Below are 24,376 nucleotides of genomic sequence, written 5' to 3' on the forward strand. Positions count from 1 at the left end.
TGGAATTACCAGGCATAGAGATATGTGTAGGGTAGATTACTCTGGGCACTCTCTTCATTAAATGTTGGGAAGTTTTGAGTACCAGATATATACAATAAGAAGTTATTTTTAGGAATCTAATTTTTTTTTTTTTTTTTTTTTTTTACTAATTGGCAATTTGTAATTGGTGAAAACATTTGTACATTTTTTTTTTAAACAGCTGACATCAATGATGTCTCCTAAAGTGGAAACTGTAATATAATTGTCATTAAGTGTTTTGTTTGAATAAAAACTGTTAGTCACAAAATAACTTGTCTGTTTTGTCACAGATGGACAACACAAAAGCATTTAGAAAAAAAAAATAGAGGTTTAAATTCCTAGTTATCTGGGTCAGAAGCACTTATATCATACAACACAGATCACCTTATAAAAGGATGTTGTTAGGATACAATTATGCACTGAATTTTGTCTTCTCCAAATTCATATGCTGAAGTTCTAATCACCAAATCTCAGAATGGGACTGTACTTGGAGGTGGATATTTGAGAGCTCATTAAGGTAAAGTGAGGTCATATGGTGGGCCCTAATCCAATATGACTATTGTATTTATAAGAAGAGGAAATTATGACAAGGCAGACACAGAAGGAAAACCAAGACACAGGGAGATGACATTTGTCTGCAAGCCCAGGAGAGGGGACTCAGAAACCAACTCTGCCAACACCTTGATCTCAGAGTTCTGGCCTCCAGAGTGAGAGAGTAAATTTCCGCTGTTTAAGTTGCTAGGTCCTGGGACGTTTTTAATGACAGTCCTAGCAAACTACCACCACCACCAAGGTAGTCCCAGAGAAGCATTTGGGAGCTTGCAACTTGGGGTTGGGGTCATTCCATTTAGATCGAACCGCTATTTTTCTTAAAGAAAATAGAGTGAAGTGGAATTTGGTTTATTCCCTGAACCAGTTTTGTTCGTTGTGAGCCACACCCAGAATGTGCTATTAAATCCAGAAGTCTGAGAAAATGTGCACAAACTGGGTTTTAACTGAAGTATTTAAATGTGTGAAAAATCATCTTGAGTAGCTGAAGGAAAGAGAATTTGTCATTCAAATGAAGTTTGAATAAGCCTACCCCCCAAAATCAAAGGCCAAATGTTTTCTCTGATATGTGGATACTAATTCACAGTAAGCGGGTGTAGCTAGGGAAAAATAGAGGTACTTTGAACTAGACAGAGGGGAGTGAACGGAGGGGAGGAGGAATGGGGGTAGGAAGGAGGTTAGAATGAATTGGACATTATTACCCTGTGTACATATATGATTACACGACTGGTGTGATTTTACATTATGTACAACCAGAAAAGTGAGAAGTTGTACTCCATTTATGTATGACATGTGAAAATGTATTCTACTGTCATGTATAAATAATTAGAACAAAAAACAAAAAACAAAACATTAGTAGAAACTACATTTTTATGTCAATCTGTAATGAAGATGCTTGCCGTATTTTAATAGAGTTTAGAATATTATAAAAAAATAAAGATTAAAACTCTTAGCATTCAACATTTGGATTATAATCAACATTATAGAAATATGGTTAAATCCTTGAAGTGAGTAGCCAGATCTGAGTTCAAGTCTAAACTCAAGCACTCATGAATGCTGTGGTTTTGTCAAGGGATTTTGTCTCTGAGCCTGCTCATTTTAAAAAGGAGGTGCTTCACATGGTTTAAATGAAATGGATTAAATGAATAAATGATAGGTTAAAATGCACAATTATTATTAGCTATTATTATTCATGTTAATGTTAAAACATTAAATTTTTTAAATAGTCAGTTGTTGCTAGGGAAAAGTGCATATGTTTCTGTAGGTAAACTCTGGAAGGATGCACACTCACCATGAGCACCAATTGCCATGGCTTGATGTTCTATTCTTTTTTACTCACTGTGATGGCTGATAAGGAGACCTCTGGTGGTTCTGTAGTCTCAAATATGAATGACAGATTACCTGACAATGAAATATTCTTGTTTAAAAGATTGTTAAAGGGGCAGGGATGCTGTTTTTTGGGTGATGGTGGGCTGTGGTTAATTCCAGTGTTCTTTACTGATTCTTTGGAACCATGGATGGACTTCTCTCTTAGGTCCCTGTATATGTACATGAGAATAAACAGGGTAAGTTAGTGACTTACTTTTAGCTCTCATATACCTCTTAGCTGTGCCTCTGCCTATTAATGCAACTCCAGACACCAGGGCTTCCTTGGCTACCATTCCTCCACTCCTTCACTTTACATTTTATAGTAAATTTTAAACATTTTATACATGTTATACATTTTATAGTAAACCAGTTGATTATTGAGGCTGAACAAAATAAAATAAGTGAAGCTAACGGTTGGGAAATAGATTTCTTTCACACAGTGTAAAGGGGACAGTGCTGTCGCTCAGGACCTGTTAAAATAGGAATGTTCTTCCCCCAAAGTTGTGGGGATGCGTATTGTGGGCCTGAGAGCTCCTGAAATGAATGCCTCTTGGATTCCCCCAGAGCAAAGCGTAGGTCCCTGTCCTTTTCTGGAGGAGGGTGGGGCTGTTCTGTCCCCACAGACTTGCTTCCTGACACCTGCCATAGTTGAGCTCCCAGAAAGGATATTAAGACAGATCCTGGGGGAGGAGGAGAGAAGAAAGCAGAGTTCCCGAGCAACAAAGCCCTAGGAAGAAGCCCAGGGCAGGAGAATTTATTTTAGTGGGGGAAATGTTCTCTCCACAGTTCCAAGGTGGTGCACTGGCAAGCACCCTTCCTTAGCCCATCAAATCCTTTCTGAGGTGGATCCTGCCTGGCTTGCTAAGTTGCTTTCTCTAGAAAATTGCTAGATGTACTAACAGAGTCTAAAATGACAAATATTTTTTTCTTGCTTTCTCCTTCCAGAGTTTAAGGTATCGTAAGAATTCAATTGGTAGAAATATTCACTGAGATGGGAGCTCTTTGCAAACCAGGGTGACAAGAAGGCACATTCTTTCTGGGAGTGCTTACCAGTAGCCTATTCAAGTTTGAAAGAAAATAATGTGGAACATTAATTTCCCTCAAGAAAGTCCTGGTTTTTCTTCAAAAAGAAGAGAAACCTGGAAAGTACCAATGCCAAAGGGGAGCCGGGATAGTAGACAGTGACTGAGGAGCTGGACTGCAATGAGAGAAGGCAACACAAAAGGCCAGACCTATTTTGGGACACATACCTGGAATCCTGGAGTAACAGAGACCAGAGGTGACAGCTGACTTCTTGGCTTCTCAGTGAGAAAGCATCTGGAGTATCACTTTGATTGTAAAGCTCATTTTAGGAGTATAGGATTTTAGGGAATTTGGAGAAGGACAAGGAGAAGGAGTAGTTGGAGGTGAGGACTCAGGGAATTGGATCAGAGGAAAGATGAAAGGACCTAAATAGGGATGGGGAGATGATAATAGTCTCCTAGTTCCTGACACCCTACAAGGCAGGGTGGTGGTATAATTAGAAGATCAGAACTGGGAGCTGGAAGCCTGGACAGTGCAGGAAAATGCTCTGGCTACTGTACGGGTTCCCACAACAGGGCTACCACTTCCCAAAGACATCCAGGGTGAGTGAGTGTGTACCTCGTCACGTGAGATACTGAGAAGAAGATTTTCAGTACTACGGTACTGTAAGCTTCTCTGGATCAGAAACCATTGCAGCACAGGGTGACCTAATCCAAAGAGGCCCCAAAATAGGGCCTATGTGAATATTTTATAATTTCATTGCTTGAGCAAAGTGAATTACCTCTGTGATCACCTAACCTCTAAATTTGGCATCAAGTATCTGTAGGCATCTTCAATTCTGGCTTCTATGACCCAGGGACTTAGCAAATCAGCCTCAAAATGCTCCTTTAGAATGCAGTTATTTGAGAAGATTTTGATTTGAGTCTTGTGGTTTGTGATGTGATGAGAAAAGGAATCCTACCAGGGCTGAGAAGTGAGATTCTGTCTTCAACATAGAGGAAGTATGGTGGGTTCCTGGATGCCCAGAGAGTATAGTAGAAGGCCAGAACCATTCTCTAATAAAGGAATCACTGATAACTTTGACAGGTGTCTCCAAGAGGATGCTGTGACACATGTGGCTCCTGATATAGGTTCCTGGGGATCCAGTTAAATGATGGGAAATCCATGGGAGAAGATACATAACCACACAGTCATGGGTTTTGGTTCCGTCTGAAAGAAGCTTTCCTTTCATTAATTCCAGATTCAAAATAAAGTTTGCTGCTGGGCTTGGAGGATAGTTGGGAGAAACCTCTGGATATGGATCCATGTGAACCTTTCCAAACACCAAGGGCCTATGAGGGCAGACATTTTTCTGTCTATTTTTATGTATAAATAACTCCTACCTCCCAGGTGCTGGAAAGCTAATCCAGGCTGACAGATCTCCTTGCTTGGCTGCCTTGACTCTCAATGGCCTGTGTCACTGCTATTAGTAGCAAACCCTATATTCTTAAAGAGCTTTTCTGTCAGTTCTACCAGCCCCTGGGCGAAACTTGGGAGGAAAGATCTAGTTAGGGTTAGGTTGGAGGAAGACAAGCAGTTAAAAAGTAGGGACAGAGAGGCTCCAAGAGAAGAGAAGCTAGGACTTTCTTGAGGGAAATTAACCTTAAGCTGACTTTGAGACTTTCTTCCAGTGATTGGTTTTAAGGTCTACATAATACAAGAATTAAAGGACTCAGAAGGACCCGTGGGTACATGGTGAGTGGTTCTGAATTACAGATTAGCTGGCCTCTGTAAGAGCAGGGCTCAAGAGATGATCTAGTTGAGTTCTGGCTCCTTTCACATAAGCAATTATAAAAACAGTCCTTTTGAAAACAGAGTAATAAGTATTTTATTTTTTTGACTAGGCTCTTCCTTCGGTTTTTAAAGTACATTGCATAGTTTGGGAAAAATACAAGTCAATTGTGACACTTCTGTGCCTTGCTTATTATTCCACTGTGGCAAGTGTCAAGCAAAGACTGCTCTGTTCCCAAACACTTCAGAAATAAAAACCTTTCTTATTGGAATTCTGGAGAAATAGAAATTTTGCTTCACTCCTAGTTAAATATGAAACCCCTGTTGCTTGACCCTCAATGTTGAAAGTCTTTCTAAAATGTATACCTTTGCTTTCAAGCCCATGCACAGTACACGACATCATCTAATCTCACTCTGATGATTTAGTTCTTGCAGCTCCATCCTTCCAGTGCTTTATTGAGGGTTGAGGGTACGGATAATTGGAATAGGTTTAAGCTGAGAAGACTCCTTTACCTAATTGTGTTTGAATCCAGGACAGAGTGTCCTGGTTCAGTTCTAAATATCTACTGCCTCCAACCCCAAATGCTGCTACTCTTCTAGCAGTTCCAAAATGAATCCTTTTGCTTCCATTTTACTTCCTCCTCAGAGAGTTTCAAACTCCTGGTAATGAAGAGAGGTAGAAGAGCTATGTGTATAGACGGGACAAAAATCCTCCAAGAACTGTTCCTCTGGGGCATGGCTGAGTGCTGCCTCACTTCCAGGTCCCAGGTCACATGCTCCTGAGTCGCTGCCCTGACATGCAGGAAAGATGGATGGGCCCCCAAGGCCCATGGGGACTCCTGGTTCCTTCCCAGCACAAGCAGCTGCTGAAGTGCAAATGTATTCATGTTTGTGGGGTGCAAGAGTCACGCTGCAGTCTGTCTCAGTGCTCTCTTTGAGTTCAAGGAAAAGTACCAGGTTGGAAGACATAAATAGACCATACAAAGGCAATTTAAAAAAATCTCCTCTCTCTAACTCTTTCCGTCTTAGTTGCCAGAGTGATGGCAATGTGGATCACATGGGAAAGACAGGAAAACGGCAGTGGGTCAGGATTCCTGTTCGCCTTGGCTTCTTTTGCTTGTTGTGACAACCTGGAGGGAACCTGCTGCACTGAAACTTCTGCACAAGCTCTTTCAGCTGTAGGATTTATCACATTCATGAAGTAAGTGGCCAAATCAATCAGAGCTGGGTCAAGGACAAGGGGATTTAGCCAAGGGAGCCCTGTGGTTCCTTGCTTGTCATGAATGATGTATAGAATGAGGTAATGCAACCAGAATTAAGTGAGAGCTGCAGAGTCACTTTCCATACAGCTGGTACTAAGGCTTTCTGATGACTGTATGATTTTAAAGAATGTCCTGGAGCACTGGAAATTCTGAGTTCCGGAATCAAATTACTTTGCAATCTTATGTCACTGATCTATCTGGTCTTCAAGAGAGTAGGGCCATCTCTTAGAGGGGAATGCTACAGATGTTTTGACACAGGCAGGGTGGGGGGCCTGATAAAGCCTCAACAGTCATTCTATTCCCGGGGTAACTGCAGGCGTGATACTGGTCAAATTACACTGTTACATTGTGTGCATGTACTTATATGTAACAGAAATTCCCACCATTATGTACAACTATAATGCACCAATAACAAATGTGAACAAAAGGAGTTCCTCCCTTCCCATTTCTAATCTTCCACCCTAGTGAATCAGTGGGATCGTTGTTGAAACCTGGGGACAGGTTGGAAAGAATAAGAAATGAAGAACTGAAATGGGTCAGTTTAGAAGGAAATGATTGGCTAAAGCAGAGTCTACAAGAAGAGCAGTTCCCATGGCCCACTTAGAAATGTACTTTTACCTGACTTAAACTTTCCTTTACTTGAGGGACTATCCTTCTGAGGATTAGACCCTGTCCTGGCTGTGTGGTCTTGGGCCTCATCTGCAAATTGTGGGGAGCATCTGCCACAAAAAGTGTTTTTGAGGTTAGATGTACTGTTAGTGTCCAAAAAATATCAATTCCCTCCTGTCCCTATTTATCCTCTATCTTTTCCTTCCTGGATGACTTTCCTCATTAATATGCTAGTAGGTGTCTACACTGAAGCTGATAAAAATCCTGCTCCTAAACTTAGCCAGGGGTCTGCTCTATTTGGAAACTCTGCTTTGCCAATTAGTTCCTTTGGAGGAAAACATTCTAAGGATTATTGAGGGGGAGAAGCCCCATTATTTAGGGAATCGTTTTGGGTGCACATACAGATTGGAAGGGGGAAAAAAAAAACACAGTTTATCCACCATGGGTAAATATGGTGTGCTGAGCATTAGAAAGATACTGCTTGAAAGACCAGAAAAAAGATCTGCCATGGAACTCTGCTCCTTTAATATTTGATTTTATCCTGCCTACAAAATTTGGGAAATCCTCAAGATGAGAAACTTTATAAAAAGGCCTATTCCTTGCAATGGAACCACCATTTGACCCAGCTATTCCACTCCTTGGTTTATACCCAAAGGACTTAAAATCAGCATACTACAGAGATACAGCCACATCAATGTTCATAGCTGCTCAATTCACAATAGTCAGACTGTGGAACCAACCTAGATACCCTTCAATAGATGAATGGATAAAGAAACTGTGGTATATATATACAATGAAATATTACTCAGCCATAAAGAATAATAAAATTATGGCATTTTCAGGTAAATGGATGCAGTTGGAGAATATGCTAAGTTAGATAAGCCAATCCCATAAAACTAAAGGCCGAATGATCTTTCTGATAAGCAGATGATGTACATAATGTGGGGTGGGAGGGAGACAAGAATGGAGGAAGGGTGGATGTGGATTGTATAGAGGAAAAAGAGGGGTGGGGAGAGGGTGGGGGGGAAGGAAAAATAACAGAATGAGACAAACATCATTACCCTATGTTCATGTATGATTACACAAACAGTGTGACTTTACTTTGTGTATAACCAGAGAAACAACCGTTGTACCCCATTTGTGTACAATGAATCAAAATAAATAAATTTTAAAAAGGGCTATTCCTTGGGTGCTTGGCAGAAGAAAACATAAACTCACGTGGTGGATGGATGAAGCTTTAACCTAAGTTTCATAGGATTCCCGCAGATAGGTGCCTGCTGAACATGAACTCATGATGCACAGTTGCAAAATATAAAGGAAAACAATTCACTGTGAATGTGAATTAGCACACATGGAAAAAAAAAGACACGTTGAAATTAGTTCCCAATATTAAGATAGTAGAGTCATTTTGTAGGAGCTATTTCAATAATTTAAAAAATGATTAGAAAATAAAATAGGGATTTTAAAATATAAGAAGGGGATAAGCTATTACAAGAAATAATAAAAGAAAAAGCATACTGGAAAAAACTGACTAAAACATTCTAGAACTTCTACAGTGGGATTCAGTTGAAGTGAGAACTAGTAAACTGGAAGTAGATCTAAAAAAGTTATCCAGAAAATAGTAATGAGTGATAAAATGACAGGAAATACATAAACAGGTGAAGATTCTATAGAATAGAATTAAAAGGCTTATATGTGTATATTAATCATAGTTCCTAAAGGCAAGATAAAGGAGGTAGAGAAAGGCAAGACTTGATGAGATAAAGAATTTTCAAAAATAGAGGGTAGACCTAAGTTCTTGTATTTGGGAATTACTACAAATTCCAAGTAGAATATGGTCAATGTGCTAAGATAAAATTTTATTTTTAACACCCCATTCTTTGGCTGAGCATAGAATATTTCATTGACATATTATATCCAGAAATTAGGAGTAAGATGCAAGAGGAATAATGAACATGTAAATTAGTAAGCATGAGATACATCTTCATTAGAATTGACTATATAACACTGTCAACAATGGTGTGATGTAGAGGAAAAAGACAAGGAAAAATTTAAAGTTGTACAAAAGTAATATGTAAAACAAGAAGGCACTGATTCAGTTTAAAGTGTTCTAAGTTCCGGCATTAATTTGGAGAAAGATAGACATATTGACTGTTTTAGTCAGCTTCTGTGTTACTGTGACCAAAATACCTGAGAAGAACAACTTAGAGGAGGTGAGGCCGAATAATGGGGGGAGGGCCCAGTGGAGAAAAGCTGCTCAGTCCATGACAGAGGTCAGGTAGCAGAAAGAGGGCGTGGAGTAAGGGAGCACAGACGTGATGCACCCTTCCAGGGCACAAGGCTGTTCAAATCAAGTAATGATTAGATTACAGCCCTCACAATCCAATCACTTTAACTCCAAATATTCCTGCATTAACACAGGAGATTTTGGGCAACACCTCATATCCAAACCATAACACTGACTATCTTTAGATTTTGTTAAGTATCCATATACACTAGTGTAACTGATAAAATATCAGATAAACTTGAGGCTAGAAGCAGAAAATGTCACAATGAAAAAGAAAACTTGCAGACCAATAATCATTAAAAAACTTGGGGCCAAAAATTATAAATAAAATATTGGCAAGTTAAAATCTAGTTCTATCTTTAGAACTTTTATATATGCATCTCTATGTGTGTATACGTTATGTAAACTTATCAGGGCTTAGTAGTAAGATGGTTAATCAGTAGAACTTCTGTAATGTCATTTAGCATATTTGTTAAAGAAGAAATATATAATCATCTCAAAAAAGGCAGAAAAAACCAGTCATCATTTGAAACAGTCAACATTTTTCATAATAAAATTTTTAGCAAAGCAGAAAAGAGGGGAATATTTTATAAGATATATCTAACAAAATTTAAGAGCACACGTTTTACTCTACGGTGTTACCATCAAAGAGGACAGAGGCAAGAATGCCTGTCATCTTGGCATCTATTCATTAATGCACTAGAAACACTAGACAGTGGTGTTGGAAAGACAAAGAAATGAAAGATGTAAGGATTGGAAGAGAAGAAAACCATTTTATTGTTTTTCAGACAATCTATTTTTATATCCACGAGAAACTATCAAATAACTCTAATAATAAGGTTGCTGGATAAAAGATTATTGTAAGTTCCTTGAGACCAAAGACCCTGGGGCAGATTAGTGTGTAGACAGTTTGTAAGAAAGTACTTGATATCAACAGTTATAAAAAGAAAAGGAGGGAAGCAGTGTGGGGAGAGGGAGATGTTAAACTGTGATGTGACCTTAGGAAGACCCTGGAAAATCCCACAGGATCATCTGAAACTGGAAAGCGTCTGTGGAAATGTCCCATGTCAGGGTAAGGAGGCTAGGCCTTTCTACGCCCATGTTGAGCAGTCATTGGATGTGGGATGACCTGTGGAGGCATGTGACTTTGGGATTGGCAGCCCTTTTCTGCCAAGATAATTCTTTAAGAGGGCCAACAGAGGAGGCCTAACTATTGGCACTAGCTCTGTGGGAAAAAATTCTTCAGTCCTGAAGGGCAATCTAGAAGGTACTGAGGCCTACTTGTTCTGAGAGCCATTCCTTCAGGATTCCAGTGAGAGTCACTACAGTTTGGACCTTGACTGTCCCTCAGTGACCCATGTTTGAAAGGCTTAGTTCCCAGGGTGCTGTAAACCTTTAGGACATAGAGCCCAGTGGGAGTTTCTTAGGTCACTGAAGGCATGTCCACGAAGGGATCGGTGTGACCTTTATCATTCCCTCTCTTTCCCTGCTTCCTAGCTCATGATGTGAGTGGTTTGCCCTGACACATGATTCTTGCCATTGCCATCTGGCCCTTCACCAGAGTCAATGGGGCTCCTCTATCTGGGACCAAAACCTCCAGAATAATTAGTAAAATAAATCTTTTCTCTTTATAAGTTAGTTGCCTCAGGTAATTCATTGTAGTAACATGAAACTGACTAATGCAAGAGTCTTGGGAGAAACAAAATATCAAGATTAGTAGAATGGACCATAGTACTCACTGGTATAGTTGTCCTTAAGGCTGTAAGAAATTCTCACTAATCCCTGCTCTACTATGCATTTTAGATCCTGCTCACCCTTAACTAGCACTTATGATTATCTCTGGTGAGTGACCCAGATCCTCATTCCTGAGTGACCTGAGACTAGTCACAGGTCAGGGTTGCAAAATCTATACATATTTACCATCAAAACTGGGAAAGAAATCACCAAGACACACACAAATACATCACTAGGATGCCAAATATGTTCTCCCCTGCCTACATTGTATAATAGCAGTCCTATCTTTTCTTGATAAGCAGTGTCAATAAGCCTGCTACTCCAAACCTGCTACTCATTGAAATAATTGCATGTCCCCTGGTTGCTAACAGTTAAGTGCACCATCTATTACTTCAGGGACCTGGTATCCCCACTGCTATCAAAGAGCCCAGTTCTGTTATAGCCTCTGTTGCTGTCATACCTGGCCTGCAGAATATGCAGAATGACTGGACTTAAGGAGGTTGGTTCCCTTTCACTAGCACATTCTTTATTATTCTGAGTCATCCAGTGAAGCATAGTCACCTGTAAATTTTTCAATCTTACATGGTATGTCTACACTTGTATACTCACTTCTCTGAATCATAATCATTTCTCTTACTTTCTGCCTTGGCAATTCAAGTACCTCTACCTTTGCATATGTGGTTTGGGGTCAAGCAAGCCTTTTCTGTAAAGAGCCAGATAGTAAATAGTTTAGACTTTCTGGCTCACAAACAGCCTTGTTTGCTTATCTTTTTGTTTAGTTTTTACACCCCTTTAAAAAATTTAAAACACTCTTAGCTTGTGGGATAAAAATAAGCTGTAGGCCAAATTTGGTCAGTAGGCTGTAGTTTGTGATCCCCTGAGCTGTTGCTTTTTAACCTTTGAGAACCGTCCTAGCAGGGTGTTTGTACAATCTCCCAGGGTCTTTAACAGGACTTGCATTAAATCCCATGTCCTGTCAGAGTGCCCATAAATCAATAAACTCTTCCTTCTTCAATTTTATGTTCTGCTTCCCTTGAGCCAGCATCTTCAGGACCCAGTCCAATGCATGCTTTCCTGGATCTTCTGGGAAATGTTTTCTAGGCCTTGCAGCTTCTTTTTTTCTGCATTTCTCTTTCCTTTTTTAATTTAATTTTTTATTTCTTCTAATTATACATGACGTTAGAATGCATTTATGCATTTTGATAAATCATACATAAATGGAAAATAATTTCTCATTTTTCTGATTGTACATATTGTAGGATCACACTGATCATGTAGTTATACATGTACAGGAGGTAATAATGTCTGTTTCATTCTACTACCTGCCTACCCCCATACCACTTCCCCTCCCTTCATTTCCTTCTACCTCATCTAAAGTAACTCTATTCTTCCCTAGTGCCCCCCCCGCCCCGCCCCAGCCTATTGTGAACTAGCATCCACATGTCAGAGAAACCATTTGACTTTTGGTTTTTTGGGTTTGCCTTATTTCACTTAGTATGATATTCTCCAACTCCATCCATTTAACAGCAAATGCCATAATTTCATTTTTCTTTAAAACTGAATAGCATTCTATCATATATATGATAGATTATATATATATGACATTTTCTTAATCTGTTCAACTATTGAAGGACACCTAGGTTAGTTCCATAGTTTAGCAAGTTGAGCTGCTATAAACATTGATGTGGCTGTGTCACTGTCACTGTAGTATGCTGATTTTAAGTACTTTGAATATAAACGGAGGAGTGGGATAGCTGGGTCAAATGGTGGTTCCATTTCAAGTTTTCTGAGAAATCTCCATACTAAACAGACACTTCCCAGAATAAGATATACAATCAATCAACAAATATATGAAAAAATGTTCAACATCTTAGAGAAATGCAAATCAAAACTAAGATTTCATCTCACTCCAATCAGAATGGCAATTATCAAGAATACAAGCAAATGTTGGCAAGGACGTGGGGAAAAAGGTACATTCATACATTGTTGGTGGGAATGCAAAATGGTGCAGCCACTATGGAAAGCAGTATGGAGATTCTCCTTCTTTATTAGACTCAGTATGTCACTAGCAGGATGATTTTGTGACTTGACCTTGGTTACTGTCTTAGTTGCAAGGAGGGGAGCTAGAGGTAGATTCTGAGGGGGATGAATGTTGTCCTGGGGGTGGGGGAGGTTGTTCAACATTTTCAAGTAAGAGGGAAAGAACTATATCTTAACAGGGAGGAGAGGGTCACATCTGGAAGCTCAGAGGGTTCAGGGTAATGTGAGGGACATACAAGTTTCAGGTATATCCACTTAGATGTCTGATCCCTATGACAGGTTCATTCTTTCCCAACAAGGCCTATGCACTTGTATAGGTGACCTATATTAGTTGAAAGCTTAATCTTCCTTGGAGTTCTGCTACTCCTAGAGCTATGTCCTTGGCCTGAGCTGCAACATTCCTTTACTACTCTTAGGTTACAAGATGTGAGAGAGACTTTGTATGATGCTGTGGAGATCCTTTGGTTTTTAATGTAGTTGTTAATTGATAATTTCTAGTAGCCTTTTGATATTTTTCAAAAGACTAATAAATCCAAGTTGTTACCACCCAGTTCTACTGTTTGTCTAGTTATCATTTGTCCCATATTTATCCAAATGCATGATATATTATTCTCTTGGGCATTGCTCTCACCCTCTCAGTTTTACCACTGGTGGAAGTTTTAACAGTATCACCACCAACAGTCACGTGTGCCAGTAATGAATTCTCATTGCCAGTGAGGCTAAGAATACCTCAACTCCAAAATTTTATCTTAGCATCTGCTTTCCTCAACTGACACTCTCAGACTGGATTCTCTAAGTAACAAACTTCGAGATGGAGGTTAACGTATGGGAAGTTTATTAGAGAGTGTTCTTGAGGTTGATATTTATGAATGGGACCAGAAAGAGTAGTACTGAATAAAGGAGAAGATCAATTGAGATGTGATTTCAATGAAGATGTGGCACTCTAGATCTGGGATGACCCTTCAGAGTGGTCCCAAGTTGGTGTGAGCTGACCGAGTCTTATTCCTGTCAATCAGCCTTCGCATGTGAGGCTTCTCAGGAAAGGCATGTGACCGTAGGTAAGGATCAACAACTGGGGGCTGTCTACTGGTAGCATATCCCACATCTGGGGATACCTGGGTAGTAAAGTACAACATTCACTATTAACACCCCTATTCACTGGCCACAAAGTTAGAAAATCCTTCAAGTCAGAAAAATATCCTTTAAATAACCATGCCTTTTAACAAAAGTAACAAAAAGTAACAAAACTTCTAAGATGCCTTGGAATAAATCTAACAAATGATCCAGATATTTTAAGAAAAAAAAAATAAAACTATTGAAAGGCATAAAAGTAGAACTAAATAAATAGATATGGGATGCTTATGGATGGCAAGTTAACTTATTTTAAAAATGTCAGGGCTTTATAAAGTAATATCAAAATAAAAAATCCCAATAGCTTTTTAAAAGCAATGGTATTCTAAAATGTATTTAGAAAAACAAAGAGCCAAGAATAGCCAAAACAATTTTAAGTAGAACAAGGTAGGAGGACTTGCCTCCTGGATATCAAAATGTATTAAAAGTTAAAATGATCAATATAGGAAGGTAGGCCTAGGAATATGGCTCAGTGGTAGGGTGCTTGCCTGGCATGCATGAGGCCCTGGTTCAATCCCTAGCACCACAAAGAAGAAAAAAGGAAATAAAAGCAAATAGCGTGGGATCATAGGAATGAATAAATAGACTGGTTCAATCAAAGAAAGATTCCAGGTTTTGACACTTTGTTTTAGTAAATAATTCTAATAGTAGTATTATAAATCAGCAGAAAATGATAGATTTTTAAAAATAAATGGTTCATGGTTTATAGACAATTGATTCAGTCTCAGTACAAAAATTTAGTTTCATGTAAACTGAATATAAATTGTAAAACTTTAAGACTTTTACATATGTGTGTGTGTGTGTGTGTGTTTGTGTATCTTCAAGATACTGAGATAGGGAAAGTTTTCCTTATGCCTGACAACCACATACCTTACAGGAATACATTGACAAACTTGACTTCATTCAAAGTTTTGTATGACAAAGACAATTTTTAAAGTCTAATGGCAAGTCAGAGTATGAGAGAAGTTGTTTGTAATATATGTAACTGGAAGAATAATAATACCTGGGATATCTGAAGGACCCTCAGAAAGCAATAAGAAAAAGACAAGTGCTATGGTTTGAACAGGATTTGTTTTCTCTGCAACTTGTGTTGAAGTCTACTCTCCATTGTGAGAACTGAAGAGGATGGAGACCTGATCCAGCTATGGTGTTTAAAAATGGGGCCTTTGAAAAGTGATGAAGTTAATGAGGCCATTTGGGGGGAGCATCACAACTGAATCCTGGCCACTTTATGAGAAGAGGGAGAGAGACCAAAGGCTACAGACGCTTATGTGCCCTACCTGTGGATCACTAGGATATGACCTGCATTGTCCTGTGACTCTGGCCGTTATATGGAACTTCTCCACCTTGGACCAGAACCATGAGCCAATATAATCCTCTTTACTTTAAAACTTATGCAATTTGTAGTATAACTAGCAACGGAAAAAGTAAGTCAACGTAAGAATAGGCAAAGATAAGAACAGGCAATTCACAAATGAAACATGAATGGCTAATAAGCTCTTGAAAAGTTGTGAAACCTCTTCAGTTATAAATTTTTTTTTTTTTTTTTTTTTTTTTTTTTTACATCTACCTGGTTTTCAAAAATGGATAAGTCTGCCAGTTCTAAGTATTGGTGAAGGTTTGGGGCCGGAGGACAGTCACACTTTGCTGGTGGGAGCTTAAATGGGAATAACCACCTTGGAAAGCTATTGAATAGTCTCAAGTAAAATTTAAAACAAGCTTAATTTTCACTCCTGTAGTTCTCTACTAGTCTAGAGAAATGTTTTCACATGTGGATAAAAGCATTCCATACAGCATTGCTTGTAGTGGAGAGAGACTGGAAACGGCATTAATATCCATTCACTGGAGAGAGAAGTTGAAGTATCTTTGTACAAGGGCATCTTATACTGAAGTAGTGGAATCTAGACTCCATGACTTAATGTGAATGCACCTTAAGAGCCAAATCTTGAAGACTAATGTTAAATTTTGCTTCTGAGTATATGTAAACTTGGGGGGAATATGAAAACATAAATGTAAGTGAAAAACAACAAATTAAAGATAATATCTTTTCTTAAAGGAAAACATAGGAAGCAGAAAAATGGGAATGAGGGTTAAAACACAGGGGGCTTTTATCATAGCTGTATATATATTTTTTCTCCTTAAAAATCTCTGGAAGCTCTAAAGCTTTAAGGCAACTTAAGATTTAACAAAGCTGAATGGTGAGTGCAAGAATGTTCTTACTTTCTACATTTTTTTTTTTTTTTTTTGGTATACTTGGACTACTTCAGAATTTAATAAAAGAAAAAATGTAAGGGATTTGTATAAATGGACTGTCTAAAGAATAATCTATCATTGTGTTTGATGAAAATTAAAGTTGAAAATCCTTGTTTCTGAGCAACAAAACCCAATTTTACATGGAACATGGCATTTTGCCTGATAAACTCCATCTCAAACTCTAAAAGAGGACAGTGTAGTGACCACAAGGAAAGCAAATGTGCTAAGAGCAATTAGATACGATCTCTTTAGTCTTTTTTCTCTGAGGAACTTAGAAGTGGGATGGAGAAAAAACAGTAGGTTCAGAAAAAAGCTCGGTTCAAGATCCTCAAAAAAGATTCAACATTTTGTGTAGCACCTAGACAAAACTCCTGTTTCTGCTCTCAGAATTGGAAAGGCAGGCCTAGGAAGGCTGGTCTAAGGATATGGCTCAGTGGTAGAGTGCTAGCCTGGCATGCATGAGGCCCTGGTTCAATCCCCAGCACCACAAAGAAGAAAAAAGGAAACAAAAGCGAATAGAGTAGTGTCATAGGAATGGATAAATAGACGGGTTCCTCCATCTTCCCTATCTGGGAGTCTCCGTGGGGTTCATTATCATGCTGCTCCAGATGTCCCAGTCAGGGGGCTGTGAAGTCGTGGTCTTCCAGGTCATCCTGGTACAGGCGGTGCCCAGAGGCAGCACAGTTGACAACGTTCCCTGTGTATTCAGTGGAAAGAAAATCTTGGGCTGGACTGAGAGGTTTGGAGAACCAGTCATTTGAGGAGAATCTTAGAAAGTTGTAGTAGGAAGGGGCCTTGGAGACCCTCAAGGTAAGCTTTCTCGTGTGTCTGTCTAAACTTTTGATTGAAAAATACATTAATCAGGTGAGAGCATGAAACTGCTCTAGTTAAAGGAAATGAGGGTTCCCCAAAGATGGGTCCTTTGAGCCCCTGTTCCTCCTCCCATGCCTCCCCTCTCCTTTATGCTCCTGGCACTCGTTCTCCTCTGAACCCTTCATCTGAGCAGTGAGGATATTACGTCCAGAGGGATGCGGTGCCTGCTCCGGGTCACACTCAACTGGCAGAAGTACAAGCCCTCCGACCCGCCAGGTCCCTCCACCACACTCTTTAAGCCCTCTCTTGAACTTCTTAGAATTGAGCCGACACAGGCAGACTATATTAAAATTTTCTCTTCCTCCATTTATTTATCCATTCTTTATTCTAGATTTTAAGAAAGAGAATTTTGAGTGTCTCTGTAGCAAGGTATGAAATCACCATTATGCTGCGTTACAACTTTTTATTTCACTGAGCTACACGTGCTGTGATGATGGAGGAGGGATGCAGACTAATTCTATGTGAAGGAGGCAGGAGATCCAGGTTAGAAGGGAGAGGGAGGGCACTAGCCCACTGTGCCGGCTGGGCCCCAGAGAACTCTCTCGAAAACCTCGCTCATTTAGATAATAATTTGGTTTGTCAAGCTGCACTTTTAAAATGCCAACATCTTCCCTTCAGGTAAAACCCATTGATCACTTTCACCACAAAGTGAATATTAATAGCATCTCTTGAGCACTTTGTACATGGCTGGCACAATGCTAAGTGCTCCACATGCATTATCTTATGTGAGCCACCACGTAATGGTAGGAGGTAGATACCACTACTACAGTATTTCATTTACAAAAAGGTAAATGGAAGTTTATAAAAGTTAGTATTACAGGGCCCAAAGGCACACAGCTGCTAAATGACAGGATCAAGACTTGAGACCGTGTGCTCATCAGCTGTCCTCTCCTACAATGGACTGTCTCCTACCAACCTCTACCCAATGAGAAAATGGGTGTTTAATTGTGTGAATGGAAGAAGGAATAATTGACGACAATCATTTTACAACCTGGTTTAAGTGGCTTCAGTATAGATTTTGATTAGAGATTCCCAGGGATAAATAAAATATAAAAGAAAAAGACTCATCTAAATATAGCCCAATGACAAAACCAAAAACTGCACTTCAAGTGTCAACTTTGCTTTCAAACACATAAATGAGAATATGATTTCTGTGGGAGCTCTGTGCTATCAGCTCTCATTTCCTATTGCCTTTGTAGACTTTTAATTCTTAAAATCAGTCTTATAGAGAGAAGGAACTGTTAAGAATATTTTAGTTCTCTGAAGGTAATTACTGATTATGTGATTATAGATAAACTTGATATTTGAAGTAATTAGATATCTTTACAAAGTCTGTTTTTAAAAAATGGTGTCATCTCTATTACTCGAAATCATTTTTAAGAAACAAAATATTGAATTCAAACTGGTTTAAACAACACAAGATATTTATTAGGTCTTAGACAATTCTGAAGGAGAATAAACTTTATGTTTGATTTCATGATGAAAATATCATCGAAGGGCAAGGTTCTCCTTAAAAAAATTTTTTTGTTTTAGTTCTAGATGGACACAATACCTTTATTCTATTTATATTTATTTATTTATCTTTATGTGGTGCTGAGGATTAAACCCAGTGCCTCGCATGTGCTAGGCAAGCGCTGCACTGCTGAGCTACACTGTAGCCCAAGGGTGAGACTCTCTTAGTCTCTTCCTTCTGCTGTCTTCAACTTGAGCTTCACTTTCAAGACGGTTTCCTCATGTTTACAGAATGGCTGGTACCTGCACCTGGGCTATAAACCTCCTTATTCACGTACAGTGGGGAAAAGAAAGCCCCAACTTCCTATCACTATATGTATATTTTTAAACTGGGGATTGAACTCAGGGATATTTAGCCACTACGCCACATCCCCAGCCCTTTATATTCTTTATTTTGAGACAGATCTCACTAAGTTGCTTAGGGCCTTGCTAAGTTGCTGAGGCTAGTTTCCAACATGGGATCTTCCTGCCTCAGTCTCCCAAGCTGCTGTAACTCTCTTAAGAACTGAGAAGAAGATTCCTGGGAATCTTTCTTCCTGTCTCCTGGGTCAGAATCAAGGTTCAAATGACCATTTCTTTGACAGTCTCTGGAAAAGAAGTTGCTATTACCAGTAGTCAGCCAAGCCCATCTCTTTGACTGAGGCTGTTCCCTCAGACACCATTGCTTTTTCTCAGAAATGGAGAAGTGCAATATATTTTACAGAAGCAACCACAATGCCCAGTGTAGAATTTGCCTGTACCAGATGGGTACCATGATTCATTGACACATTCAAGAGCTGTGTATTAAATATCTGCCATCTGCTCAGAACCAAGAGACTCTAAAGAAAAGTTACACATGAATCCATTTTTCCATTAGGTGACAAAAATAACAAATTGTGGCTCCTGTCCCTCTGCCTTTCCTCCCCACTCTGGCGTGAGCACTTAACAAAAACCCTAGCATAACCAGAGAAAGGGCTAAAGATGGAAACTGAGTCCAAATTGATAGTTCCCAAGCAGTTGACCAATTATTTTATTAAACACCTTAAAAAAAAATAAAAAACCAAACCCTTTCCTTTTCCATAGACCAACTTCACTTTTCAGGTGATAGATGACATTCACTTGACCTTTACCTCCTGAGAGCACTGAGTGTTTGTCCACATTACCCACAGATCATCAGGTTGACAGTAACTTTCCTCATGAGCTTACTAGATCATATACACACACACGGAAGGGTAGGAAAAGGGCTTAAAAATTCTTACTTGCAAGGCTTAGAGTGCTGTGTATTGGCAAAATAATTTTCATTTGTAAGTGTGAAATACCTTCGGATGCATTTCCCTTGCACATGACTGAGGTATGGGAGCTGGGAACAAGTTATAAATTATCTTATTCTGTGATTTAGCAAGATTTGAAGTGGGTCAAATAAACAATTTTAACCCTCTCCTTTTTCTTTTTTAACAGCCCAGCTGACGGCACCTGCCTCTTTATTAACTGCAGAAGAGTGAAAACCTAGCAACGTGAAATTAAATCTTTTTCTGCTTATGGAGAGTGCTAAAGACATGTGGAAGATTTAATGCTCAGGGAGAATAAGAGATTATTTGCTTCTGCCCCAGCAACAGAGTTATTCTAAGAGCTCTGATTGCTTAAGAGAGGCAGGGCACAGGAATGGCCTCCCATTCTGTCTCTTGCCAAGACTTTTAATTCTTATTGGTGTCTTTATTTGTTGAGGAGATTGTAGCAGAGTTTATAGAGTTGTGGTTTTCTTCTGTTTGTTCTTCAGTGGGGCTCCTAGGCTGATTGTTTATGATATGCATGTTTATAAAGAAACAATAATCTACATTTTTTGTTTTTGACATCATTTAATTATTCTTCATTGTTAGTAAAAATCCTATTCTGCTTATTCTAAAAAGTGTTTTTGATGGTGAAGTGAGTAGAGAGAGGTGGGCAGGGGAAGGACACAGGAGTCAGTGACCTGAGGGTTATTTTGCTGCACCAAAAAGGTACAGGGCTTGACTTTCCATGGTCCTCAACTCACTTCAGAGTGACTTCAGAGTGTGATTTTTCACCTTCAAATCTCTTTATTACTTTCATTTCTTGTGAAGATTAGACACCGCTCCGCAGACTATTCTACACTGCCCCACGTGTATTTTACCATGTAAGTACACCTGGGCCAGAATCTTACATGCATAGAGATTGAGATCCCCTTCTTCAGAACCTTCTTCAGATTTTCTAAAAAAATGAGATTATGGCCAGTTGGAAGAGCAAACCATGAGACTCTGTGGTTGAGACAACTTCCAACCTATGTGACAGATTATTTTTTAAATATCAAGAAGTACATGTTTTGGCCAATTGTAGACATGTTTTCTCTCAACCCAGTAAATCGGATACCATCTATCCTTTGTTTATGTTAGAAATATAGGAGCAATTCTTAATGCTTCCCTTTCTGTAACTCCTCACATCTAATTCATCCTGAAGCCCTGTGGTACTCCCTACAACACACACAGAGAAAATGCCAATTTCATTTCTGTCTAGCCAACATCCTAGCCCAAGGCACCAAGATATCTAATTCTCAAAAATTTTTGTTTTGTCTCATATCTTTGCCCCTCAATAATCCGTTCTCCACCTTGCAGCCAAAATTTTCTTTTAAAAATATGAATCAAATTTTTTTCAATCCCCTTCATAAAACTTTCTTTGGTTTCCAAGTACTCTGAATAAGATGCAAATTCCTCACTATGATCTTCTAAGCCTTGCTCGATTTAGCTTCTGCTCACTGTTCTAAATTCTCTTTCGTCCCCCAATCACTATGCCTAGACTTGTTTTTGTCTGTGCCTGGAAAGTTTCTCCCTCAGTCCTTCTTGTGATCTTAGCTTAAATGTCACCTGCCTTAGAGGCCTTCCCTGATTATCCTTTTTAAAGTGGTGTGGTAGCTACCATGGACTGACTAGCTTAGCATCCATTCAAACTCCCTTTTCCTATGCCAAGAATGCAAAGCTAAAACCCACATTTCCCAGATTCTGTTGGAGCCTGGATCCTAGAAATGATTCAGTTTCTACCAATAAAATGTAAGGCATGCATTTTGTGGTTCACAGGATTTCGTTTGGATGGGACCGAGCTTCATTGTGGGGCATGGATTCTGGCAGAAATGGTATGATTTGAGAGCAAGTTGTTGTAGCTGTGGCTAGAACTTGTAACAGGAAGAGGCAGTTTCCTGATTTGGTGACTTCTGCAATAGTACCAACAGCTATGGTGATCGTCCTGGGGGCCGGAACGGGTTCTGCAGTCAGCAGAGGTGTGGCATCTTCCCCAATACAACAGCTTCTCAACCAATTGTGCACAGGCTGGAGAGTGTTCTAGAGAGGCCAGACCGGAGCTGTTTAGCAATCACTTTGTCACTGAGCTCCCTATTTGTTATCCCTTGGTATCCTTGGAAGATAGTTCCAGGACCTCAGGTTTAAATCTATGGATGTTCAAGTCCCTTATATAAAATAGCATGCTATTTGCATATAACCCATGTGTATCTTCCTGTGTACTTTAAATCCTGTCTAAATTACTAATAACATCTAATGCAATGTAAATGCTATGTAAGTAGTTGTTTTATTTGGGAGTATAACAAAGAAAAAAGTCTGGATATATTTGGTTCAGGTAAATTTTTTTTTTTTTCCAAATGATTTTGAATTCACAGACACAGAAACTGTGGATTCAGAGAGCTGACCACATAGAATTTCTTTCTTTGGAAATGAGATAGAGTGGATTCTGTTGCCTGCAATAAACTCTGGTCTAATGTAAGAGATTTTCACAAGTCACCCTTTAGTTCATCTCTTAATGTTTCCTTCATCTCCATCATCTTCTAAATTATTTCTCTCCATTGCAAGATAAGCTTTGTGAGGCCTTAGCCCTGTCTGTCTGGTTCACTGCTTTGTCCCCACCCAGCACCTAGGACAGTTCTTGAAACACAGAAAGTGTGCCATAACCATTTATGGCATGAATGAATGGGCCACGGGCATTTGCTGCGGTCCTCCACGCTGTGCCCCACACCCCAGCAGTCTTAGCTGCAGTGGGGTTTGTTCTGCAGCTATAGTCTTTCATTTGACTCACCCATTTGTTTCTGGTCCAGCTCCAATTTCATTCTTCTGACTCAGCAATGAAAATATGTACTTCCGATGATGATGACAGAGCAAGTCCTTGAATTCCCTAAAAGCTCTGCATCAGGAAGCTGCTACTAAATGGAGTGCCTTGCACCACTGATCAGCAGAACAATGCTCAGCTGAGATTTGCTATCAGTGGTGTCAGGTGGCAGGTCAGAGACTGGACAAGGGAGGGCCAGCTGAGCTTGGTGATTGCATTGCAGGCTTTTCTTGCTTGAAAGACTATTTCACAAACAATGGGAAGTCTGAGCACCCTCCTAACATCTGCTCAAGATCACTCCTTCCATTCTGGTCGCTTGGGAGTCTCTTTTCCATAACCCAGCATGCTTTTTTTCCTGTACGTACAAATTGTTACAAGTTCCAAGTATGTCCTAGCTAATTTAACACTCTTTGCTCTTTTGAAAGGTTCCATTTTTCCCTTTGCCTCTTACCAAATGAAGCAAAGGGTCTAGAAATGCTTGTCATTCTTTGGTTTTGTTTTAATAAGCTGAGAATTTGGTTCTCACCATAAGATGTTGAATAATAGATTGTATTCCTAAAAAAATATCTATGCCTCATTCAACTTTTTTGTCCTTAGTTCTGGGTACAGGGTCTGGTACATAATGGGTGTTCCATAAATGTTTGAAGAATGATTGAATGAGTGAATCATTCTAGTTTTGTGCCTTTTTATTTTTTGAAGCTGGCAAAAGGTTAATATATGCTGAGAAGACTTAGTATATGAGAAAAAAAAATCCACATATGACTTTGATTCTATTCAAATGTGTTCCGGCAGTTAGGCAGGATTTCATTAACATTTCCTCCCCATCATGCCTGCTGAATATCACTGCAAGGTTTAGTTGACAAGTGCCATTCACAAGCCACATTCCCAGACCTAAGAGAGTGTCCCTCCACCTGAGGCTTCCTCTTCTCAGTTCTGACCCAAATAAGACAGCAAATGTCAAGTGCTCTGTTTTAGAACTTATATGCAGACTGATGTGCTTCTCAAGGTCAGGACAAGCACCCACTTTACTTTGCATTCATGTGCAAGAATTCCAGCGACAGGTAACCTTCAAAGAGGGAGGCTGTCATTGGCAGAAAGGGTGAAGGCTGGGAATTGACTCTTCCTAAAAAAGTCACATCTGCAGGCTGGCAGGAGAGGGGACTCGTGTCAGGGCAGGAGAGTAACTGGCAGTGAAAGGCTGCTGGTTACTGATTAAGCTGGGCAAGCATTTTAAAGGCAAAAGAGCACTCTCCAAGTTCAGATTAGACAGACTCTTACAGGCTCCCACAGCCGGGAGGGGGGCTAGTGGGTGGGTGGAAGAGAGTGAGGTGAGGGAGAGGAGAGGGATTGGGTGCCTGCCTCAGGGGTGGCCGGGCCCTCATTCTGTCTTCAGCAGCTGCCAGAGACAGGTACTGTCTACCTCGAGGGCAGAAATTCCTGTCCCTGAGGTTGAGACATTTCAGGGTTTTGCCAGCTGTCTCAAAGGACAATGTGCAATTCTCAAATGCAAACTGTGTCCAAGTCACTTTAATAATATGTATACCACAGTTACCTTTGAGTATCTTTTGCAGGCCAAATATTTCTACTCTCAAAATGTCTGGGAATAACTGCTGTGGCTGTGCTATTTTCATTTGTTTACTATTTAGCTAACCTTGAGTTATATGGCTTGTAGGTCACAATTTGACTGAATCTTGACCACCTGGTGACAGAGGTAAGTTTATCCCCATTATATAAAGCACTCGAGGCTCCAGGAAGCTAAACAACTTGTCCCATAACACAGAGCTGGAGAGTGACAGAGCCGACTCCTGGAAATGCAAGCGATTTTTCTCCTTTCTGTGAGTCCCTA

At 39.7% G+C, this 24,376-nt stretch overlaps 1 long non-coding RNA gene across 1 annotated transcript; it reads left to right on the top strand.

Moving 5' to 3' along the window:
• Window positions 1–3,051: 3,051 nt before the first annotated feature.
• LOC306663215 lies at window positions 3,052–20,192 on the top strand. The gene is made up of 3 exons (XR_013764399.1): window positions 3,052–3,214; window positions 5,758–5,929; window positions 19,867–20,192. It is a non-coding gene; the product is annotated as an uncharacterized lncRNA (long non-coding RNA).
• The last annotated feature ends 4,184 nt before the right edge of the window (window positions 20,193–24,376 follow it).

This window comes from Sciurus vulgaris, assembly GCF_902686455.1.
Source record: "Sciurus vulgaris genome assembly, chromosome: 6".
NCBI classification, from domain to species: domain Eukaryota; kingdom Metazoa; phylum Chordata; class Mammalia; order Rodentia; family Sciuridae; genus Sciurus; species Sciurus vulgaris.